We start from the raw sequence: 11,236 nt of genomic DNA on the forward strand, positions 1-11,236 counted from the left end.
GTCAAAAGAGTTTACAAATAGTTAAAAGCAATTTTTTTAGCATTTTAGAGAAAGAATTATAAAATCATTAGAGAGAGATCTGTTCTTAGTAGTCAACGAAAGTTCAACATTACTTGGAAAGTTGATGAGTTGATGTTGGATATAATAAGAATGAAAGTAGTTTATGGTTAACATTTATAGTTGTGTAGTGAATCAAAGAAATCAAGCATGCTATTCTCATCTCTAAGACTCTAACATCCTCTAGGTTGCACCCAAAAGCCATACGCACGAGTATTTCATTTTTTGTACAAGTTGGTGCTAGTACATCGTCCATCTATATTTCTCATATTCCATCAGTAGCTCTTTAATAGACTCCCATTAGGAGCAGAAGTCAGGCATTACCCCAATTTAAGCGAATGGTATTCATTCCGTACGAACAAATGCGGATCTCATTTCACAAGCGTGTGTTTCGCGGTGCCACTTCTGTTATTCCCTAACTCTTGTGTTTGTTCATTTACCAATGAAAATTGAAAAGAAAAGAGTTGTCAGCTTCTTGTCCAGGTTTTTCTTCTTTACACTAAGAAGTTGAAGCTTAATAGAGCTTTGACTTAGCTTCACAAAGATTCAATTAAATAAGACAAAGAAAAGACTAGCGACCAAATCACTATTATCTCATGAAAAAGTTATCTAGACTGCTAGCATTATACGAGGTAGTGAGGTCAGAAACGACCAATAATCATTCGTCATGTAGAATATTTGATTCTTGTTTCTAGCTCTCAATAAGCATTATTTGATTCGTCAAGGAATTAACAGAGGTGGTGTATTTTTCGTCAAAGAAGCTGACAGATATGGGGTTTCAATTCAAGTACACTTTGGAAGATATGTTAAAGGGACCATTGAGATTGTCGAAAGAAGCATTTGCTTCCCTTTTGTACCCGAATCACTACTGATAATGGACGTGACAAAGAAGCCAGAAAGCAGTGAACTATGTAGAGTAAAGTTTCAGCTTTAGAAAAGCAGGCAATGTCTACTGATGACAAAAAAGAGAAGTACAATAAAGTATTGGGACTTTAAGACTAAGTGATAACCTTGCTATAAGTGATCTGACCTAAAATTTGAACGCCAGAAATTCCAGAATCTCCACCAGCAGAATTCTAGGAACACAAAAAGAAAGATGAAAAAAATATTTTACTTACTATCTTCCCATTCTTAAGAACAAGTAAATACAACAATTACCAAAGAAGAAAACAGAAGCATTATCATTCATAATCTAAATACTGAGTAAATCAAAGGAACGTAAGAGAACATACTGCCCAAGTGAAAAGAAATAGGAACAATTAAAGGAAAAATAATTCTACCAACAATTGATATATCCATCGATTTTTATTTTTTTATTTTTTTTATTTATCTATTTTGCAAACCCTACTTCTCTAGGTTTTACAGCTATTAGGAGTACAATCCAAACAAAACAAAAACCTAACCCTTAAACATTAAGGGTTCCCAAAACCAAAATCAGGAAATAGATGAAGACAAGCGTTCCTGAATCAACTATGGATTTCTGAAGGTCTTGGTTTTAAATTTACTGGTGATGATTCTGCTGCTAAACAAGCTTCTGAAATCAACTATGGATGCTGCTAAAAATGCCAAAGACAAGAATTACTGACACTGCTACAGGTTACTTATTGTCGCTTATACTATTCTTTTAATGTACTTTAGTTTATATAGATTCGTGTTCGTGGTCAAACCATGACAAGATTATACAAATAGTTCATCACTATTTGTATCCACATGACTTCAAATTTTAATTAAGCACCTATATATCACTTGAAATATTAGTATGGATGCTGCTAAAAATGTGACCTAAAGTCAGTGACCTAAAAATGTGACCTATATATCAACAAACAGAAGAGAGACCTAACTTCCTCTTAATACCCAAAGTATGAATCATAGCTATTTCGGCTCCGAACTACATATACACATAGAAAAAGGCCATTTGTCGCAGAAATTAACTTCCTTCAAAATACTAAAACGAAAATTTTCATTTGATGAAGTCCAAACTAAGCAAAAACATTCTCGACTCTAACCAATGAACAGAGGGAAAGGAGCAAGAAATAAAATTCCATCCGACCACAATCGCGGCAAATAGCTGAGATATCACTACCTCGCAGGATAATCAGAAACATGCTCCAAACAATCGCCCTTTTAAAAAACCTCTACAATCAAGAATCGCGCTTGTTTTCACGAAAACCTAGCTTTGTTCTTCTCTGTTGTCTTTGTATTTTTCTTCTTCTTGATCTCTGGTTTATCAATTGCTCTATTCGTTGAGTTTGTTTTTTGGAGTGTGGTTTATCTGAAGATCTTACACAATACCGTTTGGAAGCTTCTCCGATTCGAGCATAATTTTGAATTTGGAAATTTGGGATTTAGGAATTTTCTTCTATCCTTGAGATAATCTATAAGGAGAATGAAAACATTAGAAGTAGAAGAGGATTTTTGAGATGAATCTATTTCTGGATTTTAGGATTGAAGAGAGGATTATTTCTGGATTTTAGGAGTGAAGAGAGAATTTTCAAGGGAATAAAGCTTTGAGAGAGAGAAGAAGGAGATGGGTCATTAATTCCTGACGGTGGTGGTTTGCTGGGAAAGGGGTTTTAACTTTTACATAATAAAATTAATCAAAAATATTAAAAAAATGGGTTCATTTGGCGGGTTACCAAAATTTCGGGGGGGGGGGGGGGGATGTAGAGGGAATAAAAACCGTTCCAATAAAATAAAAAATTCCCAGACCCGTTCCGTATATCAGTCTATTGGAATGGTTTCAGGACCGTTGCGGAAAATTATTCTATGGCAACGGTTCCACAACAATTGGAACGGTTTGATAGTCATAGTGTGCTGATATCACCCAAGTGCTATGGTAACGGTTGTAACCGTTCCTATAACATATCTATCGCAACGGTTAGTGAACCGTTGCTAAGAAACTGTTGCCATAGGTCCATTTTCTAGTAGTGGGATAATCAGAATGGAGAGGCAAAGAGAAATGAAAAAGAGAACAAGCTTGATGTATCAGAAAATGATATTTCTAAAGATAATGCTCAAACTAGTGCAGATACGTCAAAGGGCCAGTCGTGCCAAAAGAATGATGTTGAGCTGGAGAATGCCACTCAAGGTCCATCAAACAATATCAAAGATAGAACCAGCAGAAAGATTAAGAAGCGCAAGCAGAAGAAACTTCCTAAGAAGAAGGCTAAAGTTATTTTCAAGCCTATGTTTAATCCTTCATAAGTCACAAACAAGGGCAAGAAGAGCAACAAAGAGATAACAATGGCTCTACAAGAACTGGATCAGGGAAGTGAACATGTTGATATCAAGGATAAACAGAGTCAACAGAGCTACAATAGCGAGGGGGAAGTTCAAAGCCATGATAACTTAGTCAGAAATTGAAGCAATAATGAAGGAAATGTAACTCTAAATCACAGTGAAGCCAAAGAAGACTGTCATGAATCTGTACAAGAAAATGGAGATCAAAAGGAAAATGGAGAACAAGAGGAAAGACAAGTAGGAAAAAAAGCTCGTACATGGAAAGGCTACGTCAATGAATCAACTAGCATACCATCTGAGATTAGAAATCTCCCTGGGATTGATGTGGTAGTCGATCTTAATGTTGAATCCAATTTGAAACAGGATAAGCATGTCACAAGCCAACAAGTTGAAGTGACCTCCCCTAATAGGGTGACTTTTATGATTCCGGATGACCAATTGCAAACAGAATCGAAAGATGGTTTTTTGCAGGTCATAGGAGGCAAAGAAAAGGGGAAGAAGAAAGGAAAAACGAACAAAAGCAAAGATACTATACCTTCTAAAGAAGGAAACTCATGCTAATTACTCTGATTTTTCCATGATAAGTGCTATATTCTGCAACATTAGAGGAGTCAATACCAAAAAAGTCTTGCCAAGGCTAAAAAAATGATTACCATCTATAAGGTGGAACTTGTTGCTATTTTGGAATCGTTTGCCAGCATCAATCAAATTGAGAGGTGCAGGAGATTCCTTGGCTATCAACACTGTATTTCCAATACAAATGGATAGATTTGGATCATGTGGTCACGTATGTCACGATCCAAAATCCATTAAGGGTCGTGATAGCGGCAGACACCGCTGTCAGGCAAGCCAACCAAAATACTTAATTAAATTCTTGTTTTGATAATTTTGAAAACTATGATTTTCCTTTAATTTTACTAGAAAAAGTTAATCATTCCAAATTAAATATAAATGTTAAGAAGTTAATACAAGATACCCCATAGTCATCCCAGAACCCGGTGCCACAAGTGCATGAGAGTTTACTAGGGAATGAAATAAAATACAGTAACTGTCCGGAATACAAAGTGGACATGAATGAAAATACAGCACAATACTCTGAAGGAGACTATATTGGCTATGGGTCGCCTCGAGAAATGCAGCTCACCTAGTCTCCGTATCATCCATGCTGCTAAGCCCAGTAGGCCGCTAGGAATACCTGTACCTGTGCAACAAAATGCACAGCAAGTGTAGCATGAGTACGAAAATAACGTGTACTCAGTAAGTATCCCGCCTAATCTCGAAGAAGTAGAGACGAGAGGTCAACTTCGACACTTACTAGTGGTCCAATAATGATAAATCGATAATGTAACAAATTGAGGATTTATATAAGCATGATTGAATTTAAATAAAGTGAAGCAAGTAAGCAATTCGTTCTTTTCTAGGAAAATCTCAAATCCCTTTTTCATCATTTATACATTTATTCTCAAACCGGGAAGGAACAGTATCACTTCAATAGATTTCAAGGCAAGCAATACAAGCATGCGCAAATCATGCCGAGGACGTACGACCGATCCAACAATATTTAAACTGTGCACTGCCAGAGGGTCGAATGGCGCGAACCATAGATGCATCCATTTAATCTGCCGAGGCGTTCGGCCCGTTCCACAATAGATAAACACATTAAAATAGTCAAACCAATAATTTATCAAGGAGAAATTATTCAGAAAAAGGCAAGTTTCTCTTTTAAAAGTCAAGAAATGATATCTAGTCTTTTAGAAATTTATTTACACGTTCGATATGTTTAAACATTTTTAAATTTGTCAACAAGGTTGCATTTACTACAAGTAAGCATGATTTTGGGTCCTAGACTACCCGAACATAAGCATAATAGTAGCTACGCACGGACTCTCGTCACCTCGTGCGTACGTAGCCCCCGCAAATAGGAGCACATAACCAATTAACTCACCTATGGGGACAATTCCCTCTTACAAGGTTAGAAAGGAGACTCACCTCGCTCCGAAGTTCCATAACCGGCAATCCACGCCCTTCCGAAGATTCAAATCCATAATTATGTAAACCCATTAATATGAGATCAACTACTCATTATAATCCAATTTATAAAAATTCCTAACCCCGATCAAAAAGTTGACAAAATCGCCCTCGGGCCCACATGCCCGAATTCCGAAATTTTTCGAAGATAAACTTTACCCACAACCTTACGAACTCAAATATATAATTTACTCTTAATTTCATGCCCAAATTCGTGGTCAAAATCCAAAAATATCAATTTTCTAGGTTTTTCCCTCAACCCCAAGGTTTCCACTAATTTTCATGCTTAAATGCGTGTATAAACCATGTATTTAACCCATAACTAGAAGAAATCACTTACCTCATGATATATGACGAAGCCCCCTCTTCAAAAGCTCTAAAAATCGCCCAAGCCGAGTGAAAAATGGGTGAAATGAACTCAAACCCCGTTTTTAAACATTCTGCCCAGCCCAGGTTCGCCCTTCTTCGCGAACGCGGAAATGCTCTCGCGTTCGCGAAGCTCAACCTGCTTCAGCCCCAAATTTCTTCAGCGCGTTCGCGGAGCGGTGCTCGCGTTCGTGAAGGTTTTCTTCCCAGACCCTACGCATTCGCGTACCAGGCCTCGCGTTCGCGTAGACCAACGACCTCATGCCCAGTTCCTCTCTTTTCTTCTACGCATTCGCGATCGTCCATTCGCGTTCGCGTAGACAACTCAGCTCACCCCTTCGCGTTCGCGACCTCCACTACGCGTTCGCGAATGCCAAATCCAGCAGCCTCCCACCTTCCTCTTCGCGAACGCGGGACTCCCTTCGCGTTCGTGAAGGAGGAAACCAGATACCAGCAATCAGCAGCAGCTTTTTATCCAAATTAGATCCGAAACCACCCCGAAACACACCCGAGGCCCTTGGGACCCCGTCCAATCACACCAACCAGTCCCAAAACACATTACGTACTTGCTCTAGGCCTCAAATCGCATCAAACAATGCAAAAATCACGAATCACTCCCCAAATCAAACTTGATGAACTTGAGAAGTTCAAACTTCAACATTCGATGCCGGAGCCTATCAAATCACCTCTGATTGACCTCAAATTTTGCACACAAGTCATATTCGACCTTACGGACCTCTCCAACTTCCGGAATGAGAATCCGACCCCGATATCAAAAAGTCCACTCCCGGTCAAACTTCTCAAAAACCTTCAAATTTCTATCTTTAGCCAAATGGCTCCAAAATGACCCACGGACCTCCGAATTCACTTCTGATCGCGCTCCCAACACCAGAATCACCATACAGAGCTATTTCCAGACTCGGAATCCCAAACGGACATTGATAAAAATGAAATGCACTTCAACCCAAACTTATAAAATTCCTCCAAAATGCTAACTTCAACATTAGGTGCCGAAACGTTCCCGGGTCTTCCAAAACCCGGTCCGGACATACGCCCCAGTCCGAAATCATCATACGTACCTGCTGGAACCTTCGAATCCTGATTTCGAGGTCGTTTACTCAAAAATCCAGTCTCAGTCGATTCTTTCAACTTAAAGCTTCCGAAATGAGAATTCTCTTTCCAAATCAACTCCGAACTTCCCGGAATTCAATTTTGACCATGCGTACAAGTCATAATACCTGAAATGAAGCTGCTCATGGCCTCAAACTGCTGAACGATGCGCTAGAGCTCAAAACGACCAGTCGTGTCGTTACATTCTCTCCCACTTAAACATACGTTCGTCCTCGAACGTGCTAAGAACTGCGCTGGAGTTGTCTGAAATCACAATTAAACACCTTGTGCACCTACCCGTGCTACCACAACTCAGTTGATCACATTAGCTCGAGAAAATCCGAAGATATTCTCTTCTATTCAAACAAATGAGTCTTAGAACTCAGTTTCCACATCCGAAATTCTCAGCCATGCCTGCTTTCAACATATGAACACCGTATCAATCACCACATGATGCACCGATACAAGATCACATACCTTTGCTGAATTCACACTATGCACCACGTCATTCACAGGACCATAATAACATTCCCCGACCATAATAGCCGACTTTCCCCCAATCTGATGCTCACAATGCACCTCATGATACATTTAAGTCTTGCTCCAACTCTTTCAATATTGCCACGACGGAAGAGACATGTAGAGATTCATAAACAACTACCGGGTCAACAAATCATTGAGGCTACACTCCTGACAAGGACATTACCTCATTCTGAACCAAATAATGATCTTTTCTCTTTAATATACTTCATACAGTCCGATTGAACTGATCCTAGATCCAATAACCTTGTCTCACCCAGTATGAACCGCTCAGGCAACAAGTCACCCCTGACATGACTAGAAGTCTCACATGATGCCGCAACGTATCAATAGGCTACCAACTCGAACGCGATACATAAGGAAAATGAACTCTGGAAGGGACTACTCCAATCACACAACTAACATGAACTTTCCTCAGAAAATGGGAAACAAAACACACAGAATAGAATATAAAGGACCATAATTATCATTACACTGTTGCGGCGTGCAACCCGATCCAAACAACATACCCATGGCGGTGTGCCACCCGATCCAACACATAAAATTCACATAAGGAGATACACATCGAGCTAAATTGCTCATTACAACAACATACCGAATATCGGTCACAAGCACACTAAGTGCATAATACCATCCCTGAGGGGACATATAGCGCCATAACCTAACAAACTCAAGCACAATTGAGGTGCAATAAATGTTCCGGAACTAAAGAGCCATCTTGCTCACATAACAACATCGCTACGCGGAACTTCAACACATAAGAAATTTACCAAGCCATTTCGCAACTCACACACAATATAGCATTACATGAAGTAGCCGACAACGAATTAACATCCAACGTCCAAATACTCCTCCATAAGGAGAGCTATGCTGAAACAAACACATCGGCCCGATATAGAGCCCATATTCATATTTAAACCAATCCACAGACCTCAAGACGATTCTGATCGTACCGACTAGGCCAATAATCTTTTCTGGGTCCATAATAACCCCCTTTTCCCATAACACACAAGAACAACCATCATAACCGAAGAAATCCTCCACGGCCCACAACCCAATAAACCGAGTGCCCTCCAGGCATAGATCCTCAAATTAACCATATCGCCACAATCTTCATACTTGGTTTCATTCTAAATCAAGTGACTACATGCCACACTTATACAATCTTCCCGTGGGACACGCTCCCACGATCTTCCGTAACATATAACAAGCCTGCACATCCATGCTACCGGCCGCACTAACGTTGAAAAGCGATCAAGAATCCATAACCAGGATGCAAAGCCTCTCTCACAAAACACCGATCCCAGGTGACGCTGTACACAATGCCAGCTTACTCTAATCGTTCAAAAACCCCTTTCAGGCCCATCCGAGCTCGTGACATCCTTGTCAACACCAAACCGCAACCTTGATCCTCACTTTCAAATTCCATACCGCTCACTGCACCTAACAAGCCAGCATGCGATAGTACAAGAATTTCATCACAACTCCTGAGCACCCTAACATGGTAAACACTCCCTCACATGGAAGCCTTTTAGTTAACCCATTCCAAGAGAACCATAGCAACACACGAGTGAATTCTGACAATTGTAGAAGATGCAATTCTTCAAGTAGTGGCCTAAACCACCATAGCCCTTTTCGAGATCCGCCTACACATAGCAGGCCATAATACTAGAATACTTCCGAATAAATTCAATTACGACGGCCGACAAGCCTCACACATACCATCACAATCACTTGCATAACTTAATCACGCTGAAGGAACTGATCACTGCCACCAATATGCCAATTCAATCATGGCTAACCAATCCAACCTCTTCCAATTTATCCGTAATTGCCTTAGAACAATAATAACTTCCTTCAACACATAACACACTCAACCCGCACTCATCCCAAATGGCCTTGTAACATGAGACCATGCTGTCTCAAATCCCACGAACCACCTCATACCTTCCTTGCAACTCACTTCTATGCGAAGCATAATTCTCGAGCCTTCCCAAAGCTCGAACATGAATAGATGATGCCAATTATAGAACACATTCTTCAATTCCTTGCTCAAATTACTACTGATGTTCTCCTTCCTTAGCCAAAACAACTTACCAATACGCCGATAACCCGAACTTCAAGGAAGATAATCATACAACCCAATCGTAGATGGTGGGACTCTCCCACTTAGCTTGAAGCCACCATTACACAACTCTGGAATCTAACAAGATTCTTTTTTCATTGTTGACATGATCTAGCATAACCAACCCGCCAAGCTCCCTGAAATCTTTCTGTAAAACCATTTATGAATACTCTGAGTCATAAACCATATTCACATGTCTGACCTCTTTACCAGATAGCCAGTAGGATTCTTCGCAGAAGCTTTGCCAACCACGCGACCGCTGATCTGCTCACAGGAGATAACCCACCTTAGCCCGTGCTCATTCACCAGCTGCACAAGTCCATTCACTCCTCGTGCACATCAATTAAATGTGCGACAATATCTCCCAATTCAAAGTTATGTTGCATCCTCCTTCATATCAAGCAGTTCCTTCCCGTCATATCAAATCTCCCGCTGAATAATAGTCGATATTTCAAATTAGGTCCGTAGACCCAGTCACTGACCACCCTGAATCCCAAATCACTCTAGACCTCTTCCCTGGGTGTGTAGGTATCCTGCCACTGACCCCATACGCTACTCTGCCCCTCTCCCACTTTGGGCAAACTCACTTCTTTAAGAAACTACTCGACCTCAACTTCTTACACCTGGCCTTCTAGAAGTTTAACCACCGCATGACACTTCCCACACGTCCTTCCTCATCCTTTGCTGCTCTGCTGATGCCTTAGATCAACATCTATTTCGGTAGCACTTGAACCAACAGACCGCGACTAACTTTTAAACCTTTTCGAAGATCATCTTTCTCGATCCGTCAGCATTAGAAATACACATTCAATCCTGAACCACCGCACCCCGCGATCTCTGAAAGCCGCTTCTCCAATACTATCTTACAATATCCTGCCCCAAGGGCGAATTGTAGAAGGTCTTAACACCGGCGAACTAAGTACATTCAACAAGGACAACGACACCTCATCACAGATGAAAATTCCACCACGTTCGCAAATAACAAGCCTCGTTACTCCATCAACCCAAATCTGAACATTCTTAGCCCGATTGCTTTTCCCCCGTCGGGAATAAAATACCGAATCGCTAAATCATGCACTGAGTAAACCTCCCCTCAAGTCATTCACTGCCCCAACACGTAGGCAAGCATCCTACCATCACATCAATACTGCGCGACAACCATTCATAAGCATCATGGCAACTGGTGCCTAGCCTCAGAGCTCTCAGAAGTACGACTATTGAGCTGAAGCGACAGAATATCCTTCCACAAAGCGACGACAATAGTCAAATCAGTTATGCCGGGAGAAGCATCCCGCACCACCTATGTAGTAACTTTAAAATTTCCCAATTCTCGATTTATAATAAGCGCTCCACGTCGCATAAGATTGAATAGGAAGGAAATAAAGGCATAAACCTCAAAGGAATAAAACCACACGATGAGGAATCAAGAAAGAAAGTACTCCTAACAGCCCTGTAGCCTCCCGAAGATAAGTATAGACGTCTCTGTACCGATCCGCGAGACTCTACTAGACTTGCTCATGACTCGTGAGACCTACGGGAACCTAGTGCTCTGATACCATGTTGTCACGACCCAAAATTCACTAAGGGTCGTGATGCCGGACACCGCTCTCAAGCAAGCCAACCAAAATACTTAATTAAATTATTGTTTTGATAATTTTGAAAACTATGATTTTCCTTCAATTTTACTAGAAAAAGGTAATCATTCCAAATTAAATATAAATGTTAAGAAGTTAATACAAGATACCCCATAGTCATCCCAGAATCCGGTGT

The sequence above is a fragment of the Nicotiana attenuata genome, unplaced genomic scaffold (assembly GCF_001879085.1).
Source record: "Nicotiana attenuata strain UT unplaced genomic scaffold, NIATTr2, whole genome shotgun sequence".
Lineage (NCBI taxonomy): Eukaryota > Viridiplantae > Streptophyta > Magnoliopsida > Solanales > Solanaceae > Nicotiana > Nicotiana attenuata.